The 16,195-nt window shown below is 34.6% G+C and overlaps 1 pseudogene; it reads right to left on the bottom strand.

Moving 5' to 3' along the window:
* Nucleotides 1-7,888: 7,888 nt before the first annotated feature.
* LOC101395187 (olfactory receptor 7A10-like) lies at nt 7,889-8,865 on the bottom strand (annotated as a pseudogene).
* Between the last annotated feature and the right edge of the window lie 7,330 nt (nt 8,866-16,195).

Below are 16,195 nucleotides of genomic sequence, written 5' to 3'. Positions count from 1 at the left end.
TTGAAAAAGAATGTATATAGACACATCTATATATATAAACATGTCTTACCCTTGAACATTTCTTTGGACTCAACAAAGTATTTCCACACATTTCATTTATTCCTTCAAAAACTCATCTGAAGTTATGTTCATTATCTCACATAGTGTACAGCATTATGATTTGATGTGTATGGTATGTATGTATTGCAAAATGATTGCAATAAGGTTAGTTAATACCTCCTCGACCTTACAGAATTACCATTTTTTTTCCATGGAGAACATTTAGGATGTACCTTCTTAGGAACTTTTAAGTGTATAACACAGTATTGTTCACCATATTCACCATACCTTCCATTATATCCTCAAAACATATTCATCTTATAACTGGAAATTTGTATTATATGACCAACATCCCCTCCTCCCTCCACCTCTCTGCTAGGGGCTGCAATCATTATATTCTTTATTTCTACATGTTTGGATTTTTTAGAATCCACATATGAGTGAGATCATACAGTATTTGTCTTCCATTGTCTGACTTATTTCACTTAGCATAATGCTCACAATGTTACTACTTGTTGTTGCAAATGGCAGGACTTCTTTTTTTTCAGTTTGTGGCTGCATAATATTCCATTATGTGTGTGTATATATATCACATTTCCTTCGTCATTCATCTAATGATGGACACTTAGGTTTTTCCAATGTTTTAGATATTGTGAATAATATGGCAATAAATATGGGGCTCCAGACATCTCTTTGAGATTGTGATTTCAATTTCTTTGGACATATACCCAGAAGTGAGAATGCTGGATCACATGGTAGTTGTATTTTTAATTTTTAACTTTTTTGAGGAACTCCATAGTGTTTCACATAGAGGCTGTATCAATTTACATTCTCATCAACAGTGCACAAGGGTTCACTTTTCTCCACATCTTTGCCAACATTAGTTATCTCTTGTCTTTTTGATAATAGCCATTTTAACAGATGTGAAGTGATACCTCATTGTGGTTTTGATTTATATTTCCCTGATGATTAGTGATGTTGAGTATATTTTCATATACTTGTTCGTTATTTGTATGTCTTCTTTGGGAAAAAAAAAGTGTATTCAGTACCTCTGCCCATTTTCTAATTGGATTATTGTGTTTTGCTATTGAGTTGTATGAGTCCCTTATATATTTTGAATATTAACCCTTTAACAGGTACAGGATTTGAAAATATTTTCTCCCATTCTATAAATTGCCCCTTCATTTTGTTGATTGTTTCTTTTGCTGTGCAGAAGCTTTTTAGTTTGATGTTGTTATACTGGTTATTTTTGCTTCTGTTGCTTGTGCTTTGGTGTTATATCAAAGGAATCACTGCCAGGAATAATGTCAAGGATACTTTTTGCATATATTTTTTTCTAGGAGTTTTCTGGTTTGAGGTCTTATGTTTAAGTCTTTTTTTTTTATATAATTTTATTTATTTATTTTTCCCCCAAAGCCCCAGCAGATAGTTGCACGCCACAGCTGCACATCCCTCTAGCTGCTGCATGCGGAACGCGGCCCCAGCATGGCCGGAGAAGCGGTGTGTCAGTGTGGTGTCTGGGATCGAACCCAGGCTGCCAGCAGCGGAGCGAGTGCACCCAACCGCTAAGCCATGGGGCTGGCCCCCTTATGTTTAAGTCTTTAATCCATTTCAAGTTAAATTTTGTGAGTTGTGTAAGGTAGGTGTCCAATTTCATTCTTTTGCATGTGATTCTCCAGTTTTTCTGACAGCATTTATTGAAGAGACTATCTTTTCCCAGTTGAATATTTTGGGCTCTGTTGTTCAGTATTAGTTGTGCGTATATACCTGAGTTTGTTTCTGGGCTCTCAATTCAGGTACATTGGTCGAAGTGGCTCTTTTATGCAAATAACATACTATTTTAATTACTATACTTTTGTAATAAAAGTTGAAATCAGGAAGTGTGATGCCTCTAGCTTTGTTTTTCTTTTTCAGGTTTGCTTTGTTTATTTATTTATTTTTTTTGTGATCTCTTAAAAATTTTGGGATTGTTTCATATATTTCTGTAAAAGCCATTGGGATTTCTAAAGATGGCTTTAGATAGTATGCACATTTTAACAATATTAAATCCCTTGACCCATGAACAAGGACAATCTTTCCATTTATGTGTATCTTGTTCAATTACCTTCATTGATGTCTTCAAATTTTATGTGTATAGAACTTTTACTTCCTTGGCTAACTTTGTGCTTAAGTATTTTATTGTTTTTGAAGCTATTGAAAATGGGATTATTTATATATTTTTTCAGATGGATCATTGTTGGTGTATAGAAATTCAACAAATTTTTGTATGTTGATTTTGTATCCTGAAACTTAACTGATTTTGTTTATTATTTCTAAAACTTTTTTGGTGAGATCTTTAGGGACCTCTCTATAAGATGATGTCATCTTCAAAGACAATTTTACTTTTTTCCTCCGTTTTGGATTCTTTTTATTGATTTTTCAATATTGATTTACTAGGACTTCTAGTACTATGTTGAATAGGAGCTTTAAAAATGGGTGTCTTTATTTTGTTCCTGATCTTACAGAGACAGTTTTAAATCTTTCACTGTTGTGTGTGACGTTAGTCATGACTTGTCATATATGGTCTTTATTATTTTGAGGTATGATCCCTCTATAGCAAGTTTGTTGAGAGTTTGCATTGTTTAATAATGTTGAATTTGTAACACCTTTTCTTTATCTATTAAGATTATCATACTTTTTTACCTTTAATTCTACCAGTATGATGTATTACATTTATTTTTTTGCTTAAAGGGAAACTTCCTTCATTCTAAAAATAAATCCCACTTGATCATGATGTATGAACCTTTCATTTTGCTGTTAAATTTAGTTTGCTAATATTTGTTGATAATCCTTGCATCTGTATTAATCAGGGATATTGGCATGTAGTTTTCTTTTTTTTTATTGAGATATAGTTGACATATAACATATTAGTTTCAGATGTAGAACATTTTGCAGTGAATACACTGCAAAATGATCACTATGATAACTTTAGTTATCATCTGTCACCATACAAGTTAGACTTTTTTTTCTCATGCTGAGAACTTTTAAGATTTACTGTCTTAGCAACTTTCAAAGATGCAATACAATATTATTGACGATAATAACCATGCTGTGTATTACATCGCTAGGATTTATTTATTTTATACTTGGCAGTTTGTCCATCTTGACCTCCTTCACCAATTTGGCCCACCTCCCAACCCCCTTCCCTCCAGCAATCACCATTCTGTTCTCTGTAATTATCACTTTTGTTTTGTTTGTTCATTTGTTTTGTTTTATAGCTTCCACATATAAGTGAAATCAAATGATATTCATCTTTCTCTGTCTGACTTCTTTCACTTAGCACAATACTCTCAAGGACCATTCATGTTGCTGCAAATGGAAAGGATTTATTAATTTTTTATGGCTGAATATTATTCCATTCCATTTTATGGCTGAGTAGTATTCCAAGTCATATTCCACTTATTCTTTATCCACTTATTTATCAATGAACACTTAAGTTGTTCATATATCTTGGCTATTGTAAATAATCCTGCAATGAATATGAAGGTGCATATATCTTTTTGATTTATTGTTTCTGTTTTCTTTGGATAAACATCCAGAGGTGGAATTCCTAGCTCATATGGTAGTTCTATTTTTACTTATTTGGGAAATCTCCATACTGTTTTCCATAGTGGCTACACCAATTTACATTTCCAACAGTGCACAAGGGTTCTTTTCTCCACGTCCTTGGTAACACTTGTTATATCTTGACTTGTTGATAATAGCCATTCTAACTGGTGTGAGGCGATATCTCATGAATCAATTTGGATTTCCCTGAGGCTCAGTGATAGTGAGCTTCTTTTCATGTACCTGTTGGCCACCTGTATATCTTCTTTTGTAAAATGTCTATTCAGATCCTCTGCCCATTTTTTAATTGCATTGTTTGTTTGTTTTTTGCTATTGAGTTGTATATTGTCTTCTTTACATAGGTTAGATATTAACTCTTTACTGGATATATAGTTTGAAAATATTTTTTCCCATTCAAGAGGTTGCCTTTTCATTTTGTTAATGGTTTCCTTTGTTGTACAGAAGCTTTTAAGTTTGATACAGTCCCATTTGTTGATTTTTGCTTTTGTTGCCTTTGATTTTAGAGGCAGATCCAAAAAATCATTGCCAAATTCAATGTCAAAGGGCTTAATGCCTATGTTTTCTTCTAGAAGTTTTATAGATTCAGGTCTTATATTCAAGTCTTTAAGCTATTTTGAGTTAGTTTTTGTGGATGGTGTAAGAGTACTCTAGTTTCATTCTTTTGCGTATGGCTGTCCATTTTCCCAAGAACATTAATTGAATAGAATATCCCTTACCCATTTTACATTCTTGCCTCCATTGTCGTAAATTAATTGACCATATATTTGTGAGTTTATCTTTGGGCTCTCTATTCTGTTCTATTGATCTATGTGTCTGTTTTTACACCAGTACCATGCTCTTTTGATTACTATATCATTGTAATACGGTTTGAAATCAGGAAACACGACGCTTCCAGCTTTATTCTTCTTTCTCAAGATTGCTTTGGCTATTTGGGGTCTTTTGGGTTACACACAAATTTTAGGATTGTTTGCTCTATTTCTGTGGAAAGTGTCATTGGACTTTTGATAGAGATTGCATTGAATCTGTAAATTGCTTTGAGTAGTATGGGCATTTTAATATTAATTCTCCCAATCCATAAGCATGGAATATCTTTTCATTTATTTGTGTCCTGTTCAATTTCTTTCAACAAGCTCTTATAGTTTTCCAAAAGCCTCTGTCCCTCAGTGGGTGCATTAAGATTAGAAAATGAGGGCCGGCCCCGTGGCTTAGCGGTTGAGTGCGCGTGCTCCGCTGCTGGCAGCCCGGGTTTGGATCCCAGGCGTGCACCCACGCACCACTTCTCTGGCCATGCTGAGGCCGCATCCCACATACAGCAACTAGAAGGATGTGCAGCTATGACATACAACTATCTACTGGGGCTTTGGGGGAAAAAATAAATAAATAAATAAAATTATCAAAAAAAGAAATCTGATGCCAATTTCTTTAAAAAAAAAAAAAGATTAGAAAATGAATCTCCTTCACATATAGTCTGGACACTTTTCAAACTGCTGCTTCTGTGCTGGGCCCTGGGACAAGTGAGTCTGTGTGTGAGCCATTTAAGAGCACTTTCTCCATCTTCTACAGCATTTTGGGTCACATAGACATAAGCCCTGATAATTTTCAAGGCCAGATGTTTTGGGAGCTTGTCTCTCAGGTTCAGATCTTAATAGTTGGACTTTCTGATGTAGGGTGCAAACTATTTGTTCCTCAGGGAGAATTTCTAGATTTGTGAGACTCCTCCTGATTGTGGGTTGCTGCCCTGGGGGTGGGGTTTTTGGTGATACTACATCTCAGCCTCTCCTACCCACCTTGATGTGGTGTTTTTCCCATTTGATTTGAAGAAAGCTATTCAGCTAGTTTTTAGGTCTTTTCAAGAGAGAATTTTTCCATACGGAGCTGTAGATTTGGTATGTCTGTGGGAGGAGGTAAGTTCAGGATCTTCCTGTGTAACCATCTTGAATTGCCCCCTTTATCATTTACTTTAAATCTTTGCATCTAAGTAGTACATCCTTTTAATTTCATGTTAATTCAAACCCTCATTCTTTGCATTTCTCTCCTGTCCAATTTTATCTCAAGTTTCCTTTCTACACAACAGATGGAATCATAAACACATCTGTCTATGTACATATATATGTGTGTCCTTTTTGAAATAAAAATATATACAAATGAACACAAGTATATGCATATGTGCAACTTTACATTTGAACATTTTCTTTGGACTCAACAAAGTATGTCCACACATTTCATTCATTTCTTACAACATTCCTCTGAAGTTATGTTTACTATCCCATGTTACCTTTAGAATAAAGAAATTGAGACTCAGGAAGATTTAATTTTTACCAACTACATTAAAATGCCATAAAGGTTATTGTGTACTTTCTTAAATTATACACAAGTGAAACATACAGTATGTACTATAATTTTTGTATGTCTCCTCTTATTCATCAAACTGTACATTTCAAATGTATGCATTTTATGGCATGAAATTATACTCCAATAAATTACTTAGATGGAAAATTATCTAGGGGTGCATGAATCAGAGTAGGATCTAGACAACAGGTAGCTAATTCACAATGATATCTGGTAGGAGATATCTCTTCTACCTGGGGAGAAAGAAAAGTGACATCTATGGATATAGGAACAGTAGAAGTAAATTAAAGCAATTTACACTTGGTACTCTTTTTTCTGTAAAACATAAGATAAAAATACATACAGAAATAAGGTTAACTGATCAAATATTGGTTTAAGTGAGAAGAGCACCATGGTCACACACAACATCATGGATGAGCCTTAGAAAAACAATGTAAAGACTCACAGCTGACTATAGACCCATGAGGAGATCAGCAGAGCTCAGAAAAACTTCCTACTATACAACCTCTTTTAGTAATAAAGGGATTATATTAAATCACTTCCTTTTAAGATGGCTTTTTGTGCAGCAATAGCTAAGTGATACACTAATCAAAGTGATCAGAAGTGAGAACAATTATAATAATTTGCTTCAAATTATTCTTGGCACTAGTTCTTACATTTGAAGATAGTATTGATGGTTATTCAGTTATTTCAAACAATGGTATTTAAAAAAACTCTCATTGGAGCTCATTTCCGGGTAGCCAGGAGAGCTTGAAAATACATGCATGTTTGTGTAGGAAAACTGGTGACCTGATTCACATGACTGGACAGGAATTCAAGCTCTCTCTGGAGTTATTCTTTGATCATAAAAGATGAATACAATCCCAAGCATAATGAAGATATATAAAGGGTAATAACAACAGTGATCAATCACCATTTCTTTCATGGTTATGACAAAATTTAGAAGGGGGATATATTTCCATGAAAGCAATAAAATGAGTCATATTATAAGTAGCTCTGGAAGTCTTCAAGGAGGAACATGAAGATAATTTAATTAAAGTGTGAAAACATCAATCCTTCACCCATACGTATAAACTCCCTTTCATATGAACACCAACCTTCCATACTCCAATGAGTAGATATGTACAATGAAAATATTTTGCGTGGTAATGCAATGTATGATCTAAAACTTTGTTGCATGATATTAAAGGTCATCTGTGATTCTAAGGTCATATTAGAATCTATTTATCAATCTATTTATTAAAATTTGTTTTTCAATGAAGATTTATCTGTATTTGATGAGACATGTATTTGATAATCATTTTACCAGTGACTATGGTAGGTATTATGGACACCAAGGTAAAAAAGAACAGGATGCTAATGAGAAAAGTAAAACACAGTGACTAGCTGTAAAACATACCCTATATCAAGATCTACATTGTCAGGAAGAGCAGTTAAGATAAAGGTATACAAAGGAATGTTGGACATAAAAGCGAATAACAGTGATCACAGAATTTCATCTGTTATAAAATTATATAAACTGCCTTGGTCATTAAGTGTAGTTTTCCCATAGGAATAGTACAACTCACAATGATTCTGTTAGTAAAGGAAATGAAAAAGAAATTTGTTATGATATACATCATTTGGTAAAAATTATTCTAAAAAGAACCCATGTTGTATCATTAAATAACGGGAAATTTTAAATATTTCTGATTCATGTTTGGAAATAAATTTGGGAAAGTAAGAAAAAAACAAAGAGAAAATGTTTTGGATATCAGAGAGAGCAGAAAGCTTAATAAAGCGAGCTGCATAAATTGAATAGAGAAGTTGAGGTCAAAGAAATGGAAATTGCAAGAAATAAATAGAAAGAGCAAGTTCTATTTCCACAGTCTGATCAAGTTATCAGAATTTTTCATTATAAGTCTTTGATGTCTACAATCACGGGCATTTCTTCAGTCCTAGGACGATTGTACTTTTTTTCCTTCACAAAGAATGCTTTCAGAGTCCTTTTTATGTCTTTATTCCTCAGACCATAGACAAAAGGGTTTAGCATGGGTGTAAACACAGTGTCCATCACTGACGCTATTGCACTTGACAGTGAGTTTTAGGTAGCAGCAGAGCTAAGGTACACTCCTAGGCCAGTACAATAAAATAAGGAGACAACTGAGAGGTGAGACACACAGGTAGAAAATGCTTTATATTTCCTCTGAGCTGATGAGATTCCACATCTTCAGGATACTATCTTAGAGTATGAGTAAAGAATACCAGCAAAAGGATCACCACCCAGCAGGTCAGTTGCAAAATACATCACAATTTTATTAAGAAAAGTCTCAAAACATCAAGTTGGACCATCTGATTGAGGTCACAGAAAAAGTGGAGGATTTCTGAGTAAGTACAGAAGGAAAGCTGCAAAACCATTAAGCTTTGTAACAAGGAATTCAGGATACACGCGATTCAGGATACCAGAATGAGCAGTCCACAGAGCTGGGGGTCATGATGTCTCAGTAGTGAGGTGGGGGCCAGATAGCCACAAATCGGTCATAGGCCATCGATGTCCAGAGAAAGATGTCCAATGCTTCAGAGAGTGAAAAAATTAATCTGCCTGATGCAGCCTGCATATGTTATAACTCAGTTCTCTGTGTATTCACCAGCATCTTTGGGATGGTGGTGGAGGTGAAACATGTCTACAAAGGACAGATTTGGGAGGAAGAAGTACATGAGTGTGTGGAGGTGGGAGTCTCAGATGGCGTCCGGGATGATGAACAGGGTTCCAAATACAGTGATCAGGTACATGGAGAGGAAAAGCCCAAATATGAGGGGTTTTAATTCTGGTTCCTCTGAAAGTCCCAGAAGAAGAAATTCTAAAATTTGTGTATTATTGCCTGGTTCCATGTGGTCGATGTGACTTCCAGGAAAGAGAAAAATAACATGACTAATTTTCACATGAACTTGCGTTACTAACATATTTGAAATGCCAAAATGTATATTTTCAGTTAAGAAATTAACTTTAATATTTTGTATATGAATATGGTCCCCTTTTGGGGATTTCCCATGCAACCTCTGAAATGGAATTTTTGTCCCAATCGGCTTTTTCCCTAAAGGATCAGGTACCTACAGTTTTAACTAGAAATTCTTCATATATGTTAGGAATATAACTTAAAGTATATAAGTGTTGACAGTGTTTTAGACACTGTCTAGGCAATGAGTACAGTATGTTGAAGAATGAAAGTTCCTACAATTCAATGATGGAGAAAAATTATATAAGTAGACAATAAAATTACATAACATTTCAGATGGCGACAGGTGGTATAAAGAAAAGGAAAGCAGTTGGGTTGCTTCCATGCCTGGGCTATTGTGCATAATGCTGCAGTGAACATAGAGGTGAATAAAACCCTTGAATTATTGAGTTAATTTTCTTTGGATAAATACCCAGTAGTGGAATAGCTGGAACACATGGTATTTTTATTTTATTTTTTTAAATTTTTTAATTTTTTTAAACAATATTTTAAAGATAATTTATTTGATATGTTTACCAACAATTAATTATTTTAGTGAGAGCAAAAAGATTTACTATGTTTCATTCTTTTTTTTTATTGATTTAATAGTTTTTAACATTGTGAAATTTTGGGTTGTACATTTTTGTTTGTCCATCACCATATACATGTCTCCCTTCACCCCTTGTGCCCACCCCCTACCCCCATTGCCCCTGGTCACCACAATACAGTTTTCTCTGTCCATGTGTTGGTTTATATTCCACATATTGGTGAGATCATACAGTGTTTGTCTTTCTTTTTCTGTCTTATTTCACTTAACATAATACCCTCCAGGTCCATCCATGTTGTCGCAAATGGGACGATTTGTCTTTTTTTATGGCTGAGTAGTATTCCATTGTATATATATACCACAATTTCTTGATCCAATCATCAGTTCAAGGGACACTTAGGTTGCTTCCACTTCTTGGCTATAGTGAATAATGCTGCAATGAACATAGGGGTGCATAAGCCTCTTTGGATTGTTGATTTCAGGTTCGTTGGATACATTCCCAGTAGTGGGATAGATGGATCATAGGGTATTTCTATTTTTAATTCTTTGAGGAATCTCCATACTGTTTTCCATAGAGGCTGCACCAGTTTGCATTCCCACCAGCTATGTATGAGGGTTCCTGTTTCTCCACATCCTTTCGAACATTTGTTGTTTTTTGTCTTGGTGATTATAGCCATTCTAACGGGCGTGAGGTGATATCTTAGTGTTGTTTTGATTTGCATTTCCCTGATGATTAGTGATGTTGAACATCTTTTCGTGTGCCTATTGGCCACCTGTATATTTTCTTTGGAGAAGTGTCTGTTCATTTCCTCTGCCCACTTTTTGATCGGGTTGTATTTTGGTTGTTCAGTTGTGTGAGTTCTTTATATATTATGGAGATCAACCCCTTGTCAGATATATGTTTTGCAAATATTCTCTCCCAGCTGGTGGGTTGTCTGTTCACCTTGATTCTGGTTTCATTTGTCTTGTAGAAGCTCTTTAATCTGATAAAGTCCCACTTGTTTATTTTTTCTTTAGTTTCCCTAGTCTGGGTAGGCATGTCATCCGAAAATATTCCTTTATGACCAATGTCAAATAGTGTGTTGTCTATATTTTCTTCTATGAGTTTTATAGTTTCAGGTCTCATCTTCAGGCCTTTGATCCATTTTGAGTTAATTTTTGTGAATGGCGATAGCAGTTCTTTTGTGTGTGGCTGTCCAGACTACCCAATGCTATTTATTGAAGAGACTTTCCTTTCTCCATTGTATGTTCTTAGCTCCTTTGTCAAAAATTAGCTGTCCGTATATGTGTGCTTTTATTTCTGGGCTTTCAATTCTGTTCCATTGATCTGTGTGTCTGTTTTTGTACCAGTACCATGCTGTTTTGATTACTATTGCTTTGTAGTATGTTTTGAAGTCAGGGATTGTGATGCCTCCTGCTTTGTTCTTTTTTCTTAAGATTGCTTTAGTTATTCGGGGTCTTTTGTTGTCCCATATGAATTTTAGTATTCTTTTTTCCATTTCCATGAAGAATGTCATTCGGATTCTGATTGGGATTGCATTGAATCTGTAGATTGCTTTAGGTAATATAGACATTTTAACTATGTTTATTCTTCCAATCCATGTGCATGGGATATCTTTCCATTTCTTTATGTCACCATCGATTTCTTTCAATAATGTCTTGCAGTTTTCATTGTATAGGTCTTTCACCTCCTTGGTAAGATTTATTCCTAGATATTTTATTCTTTTTGATGCAATTGTAAATGGTATTATCTTTTTGAGCTCTCTTTCTGTTAGTTCATTATTAGCATACAGAAATGCAACTGATTTTTGTAGATTGATTTTGTAACCTGCAACTTTCTGTAGTTGTTGATTATTTCCAATAGTTTTCCAACAGATTCTTTAGGGTTTTCTATATATAAAATCACGTCATCTGCAAATAGTGAGAGTTTCACTTCTTCGTTACCTGTTTGGATTCCTTTTATTCCTTTTTCTTGCTTAATTGCTCTGGCCAAAACCTCCAGTACTATATTGAATAGGAGTGGTGAGAGTGGGCAGCCCTGCCTCATTCCTTGGTATTTTTATTTTTAATTTTTTGAGAAATCTCCATACTGTTTTCCATAGAGGCTGCACCAGTTTGCATTCCCACCAACAGTGTATGTGAGTTCCCTTTTCTCCATATCCTCTCCAACACTTGTTATTTTTTGTTTTGGTAATTATAGCCATTCTGACAGGTGTAAAGTGATATCTCATTGTAGTTTTGATTTGCATTTCTCTAATAATTAGTGATGTTGAACATCTTTTCATGTGCCTGTTGGCCATCTGTATATCTTCTTTGGAAAAAGGTTTGTTCATATCCTTTCCCTATTTTTTGATCGAGTTGTTTGTTTTTTTGTTATTGAGTTGTATGAGTTATTTATATATTTTGGAAATTAACCCCTTGTCAGGTATATAATCTGCAAATATTTTCTCCCAGTTTGCGGGTTGTCTTTTCATTTCATTCATGTTTTACTTTGCCTTGAAGATTTTTAGTCTGATGTAGTCTCACTTGTTTGTTTTTTCTTTGGTTTCCATTGCCTGGATAGACATGGTATTCAAAAAGATACCACTAAGACTGAGGTCAAAGAGTGTAATGCTTATGTTTTCTTCTAAGAATTTTATGGTTTCAGGTATTACAAGATGTGGAAGCCACCCAAGTGGCCATTAACTGATGAATGGATAAAGAAGATGTGGTATATGTATACAATGGAATACTACTCAGACCATAAAAAAGACAAAATCATGCCATTTGCAATAACATGGATGGACCTTGACAGTTTTATGTTGAGTGAAATAATCCAGAGAAAGACAAACACCATATTACTTCAATCATATGTGGAAGATAAACACACACATGGATAAGCAGAACAGGTTAGTGCTTACCAGAGAGGAAGGGGGAGAGTGAAAGGTGTAAAGGGGCAAATCTGTATGGTGACAGATAAAAACTAGGCTATTGGGGGTGAGCATGATGCAGTCTATAAAGAAACCAATATACAATGAAGTACACCTGAAATTACACAATGTTATAAACAATATGACCTCAATAAAATAATTTAAAAAAAAGAAAGAAGGCTTAATTTTTTTTAAAAAGGAAAGCAGATATAAAGGAGAGCTAACAGCTTGTTCTATTTTTCATTGGTATTTAAGCAAGAACTGCAAACAAGGTGACACACAAATAGAGACCTCAAGTAAGAGAGGGAGGGAGATGCAAAGTTATGTGGAGAGGTGTGTGCCAGGGAGAGGGAAATGGGTAAATACAATAGATTTTCCTTCTTTTCTTGAGTTTCTAAGTTCTGTTTGATGATCAAAGCAAAATTTATAACTCTGTCTTTTGTGGTTCTCAGTGTATGTGTAGAACATATATAAGATGACTATGTTTTAGAAGATGTGGGTAAAGGAAGGCAAGGCTTCTGTACCTCACTCTAACTGGTAAAATATTTACACTAGTAGACCATGCTGTTGTGCATATATACTGTAATACATAGAACAATAACAAAAAGCTATAAAAAGAGATATACTCAAAACACTATAATCAAAATGGAATCTAAAAAAATATCTAAGTATCCAAGAGGAAGGCAGGAAAAGGAAACAGAAATGAAAACCAACAGAACAAACAGAAAGCAACAAAGAAATCAGCAGCCTTAAGAATTAACATATCCGTAATTATATTAAATGTAAATTTAATGTCTAAATATACTAATTAAAAATACAGATACAATAAAGATTAGTGGTTATTAGGGGTTGGAATGGGTGGGGTATGGGAAGAAACTGCTTAATGGGAAATAGGTTTTGTTTTGTCCTGAAGGAAACATTTTGGAAATTGATAGAGGTGGGGACTGAGCAGCATTTTGAATGTACTAAATGTCACTGAATTATTCTCTTTAAAATTATGAATTTTACCTCAATAAATTGTTTTTTATTAAGAAAGGTAGAGTGGATTGAAAAGAAAAAGAAACATGACCCAACTATAATCTGTCTACAGGGAAACTTTTCCAAATATAATTAAATAGGCAGGTTGAAATAAAAGGATGGAAAAGGATATGCAGTGCAAGTATTAATTGAAGAAAAAGAGCAGTGACAATATTAACATCAGACAAAGAATATTTCAGAGCAAACAAAATTACCAGGGACAGGGTTGGACATGAAATAATGATAAAGGGTCAATCCACCAAGAAGACATAGCACTTGTAAATGTATGTGGATCAAGCAACAGAGCTGCAAAATATGTAAAACAAACATTGACAAAACTAGAGGAAGAAATAGACAAATCCACAGTTAGTTTTATATGGAACAGGAGATGTCAGGGAAGGCCACTCTGAAAAGGTGACTTTGAGCACAATATCTGAAGACAATGGGGCCATGAGCCAAGCATACATCTGTGAGAAGAATTTTTAGGTCAGAGAAAGACCCAGTGCAAAGTAACTGTGGGAGGAGCATTCCTGGAATCATCAGGAAAAATTAACGTGGATGATGTGACTAGAATGGGTATCAAAACAGGGAAGAAGTTGGATGGAAGATCAGAGAGGTAGGCAGGTGGCCAGAGTATCATTCCACTGTGGAAAGCACTTATGGACATGGATCATCCCAATTCAAATACCGTTGTTTTGTATTGTGTGCACATGCAATGAACCCATGATTTATCTCTCCATATGCAAAAACATCTCTCTTTATAACTTTCATCACTTGCTTTTAGACAGGGCTTGTATTACAATCAAGGACTTTGGGATATGTGTTCAATTTACATCCTCTTCCCTGAAAATCCACCCTCTTCCAGTGCAGGTGTAAATGTACATGCACATGCACAGGCAGATCAACTGAGTTGATTTTAATATCTTATGACCTTGATCTTGAGACAGTTGCTTGGGCTGGGAAAGGAGACTCTACACAATGAATTAATCACTTTCTCTTTTCTCTGAGAATCCAGACTTGGAATCCAGGGACCCTAGGTCATTAGATGTGACTTCTAGGATCTCAATGACAACTAAACTTAGCAACAGCCCATTTGGTCTGGCCGCTTTTGGCGATGTGAATGAAGAGGCTCTACAGACAGGGATACAGGAGTGTAAAGATAAGAAATGAAAGTTCATGACATTCTAAGCGATAGAGCTGAAGCAACTCATTTCCTCCAGCCCCTAATTATAATCCCTATGGGGCCCAAAAATGTAATAGCAGTTTAAACTAGATAAAATTTTCCAATCTCTCTGACAGAAAGTCTTTTAATTTGTTTTTATTATAATAAGAAATCTTAACAATCAATGATAAAAGATAAACATCCACATAGAAAAAGTGTCAATGTATTTTGAGGGGAAGACCCCCAAAATAATTACAAAGTTTGATAAATATGATAAATATTATAGTACATGAACCATTAAAATATTGTGATATTAGTTAAATGCAAACTACTTGGAATAAAGAAACCTGCATGTACATCCAGGCTACAAGGTGTATTAATTCTACACTTATATAGTAGTTAATTTTACTGCTGAAAATTTCATTTTCTTGTCCTGAAAAAGGAGATTGATGAAAATAATCTCAGAAAGTTATTGAAAGAATTGAATGAAATAATGTATTTAAATGCCTGAAATATATCTCAGCATTTAATCAATGGTTTAAAAAATATATATACTTTATCCTTTGCAAATCTTCATTCATTTCTCCACCTCCCATTACATTTCTATTGTGCTATTTCATCTTTCTCTGGCTTTGCCAGCAATAGTCTGTTACTCACATTGACCCAGGTCACCTTTCTACAAGGTAAGCCTGATTGTGCACATCCCATGCCACAAACCCACTAATTTTAAAATTGTGTCAATTCTGTAGCCAAAATATAAAGTCTCTGTTATTGGGCTGTTGCCTAATAAGCCTGGCTCATATTTCAATTTTCATCCCCTGCCCCTCATTATTGGTCAGATATTAATTTTCTAAGATATTAATTTTCTAAGCACACCTTACAATCCAATTCCCACATTTATTCCCCAGATCTCATTTATCCATCTCAACTCTTCCCGACTGGAAGAACTGCACACCTCATTCAAGGCTTCACACAACTGTAAGGTCGTCTGTGAAGCCTTCACTGACCTACCTAGGAAGAGTCAACTACTTTTTTAGATTCACTTCACCAGGATTGTAGTGCCAATTTGACTGAATGTAGATTATTGTAAATTTCATCAGATGGTGACTCCATTCTGCTATTGCAAACACGATCTATTTCTAAAGTGGATTAACACAACCTCTGGCAATTGGTATTTAACCTCTGATAAATGAAATGACATATTTCAAGAGCAGATAATATGGGAGGCAGCTGTTTTTATCTGGCAGAATTATTACACATTTATTCCTCCAGTTCTTCCTATAATATTATAAGCACCAAATTTCTTGTATTATGTATGTTGCTGCAGAACATTTATGCAGCAGATTTTATTACCTATACTGAACCCAGACAATATAATGAGAGATCAAAATTTTAAAAGAAAACGTAAAAGAAACAATTGCTTATAATGTAGAAAAAGAGACTGAACTCTTTAAAAAACATAAATTGCAGATTATTCTTGGTGAACTTATAAAAGTTATCATGATTTAGATCTTCTAGAGTTTTTAGCATTGTTATTCATAAACAGGTCTATATCTTCACACAAATAATCTCCTCATGTAGAGAATGTTTG

The sequence above is a fragment of the Ceratotherium simum genome, chromosome 1, assembly GCF_057802395.1.
Source record: "Ceratotherium simum simum isolate JZ-2026a chromosome 1, ASM5780239v1, whole genome shotgun sequence".
Taxonomy (NCBI): domain Eukaryota; kingdom Metazoa; phylum Chordata; class Mammalia; order Perissodactyla; family Rhinocerotidae; genus Ceratotherium; species Ceratotherium simum.
The sequence above is the reverse complement of the archived record's forward strand: the minus strand, read 5'-3'. Positions and strand labels throughout refer to the sequence as shown.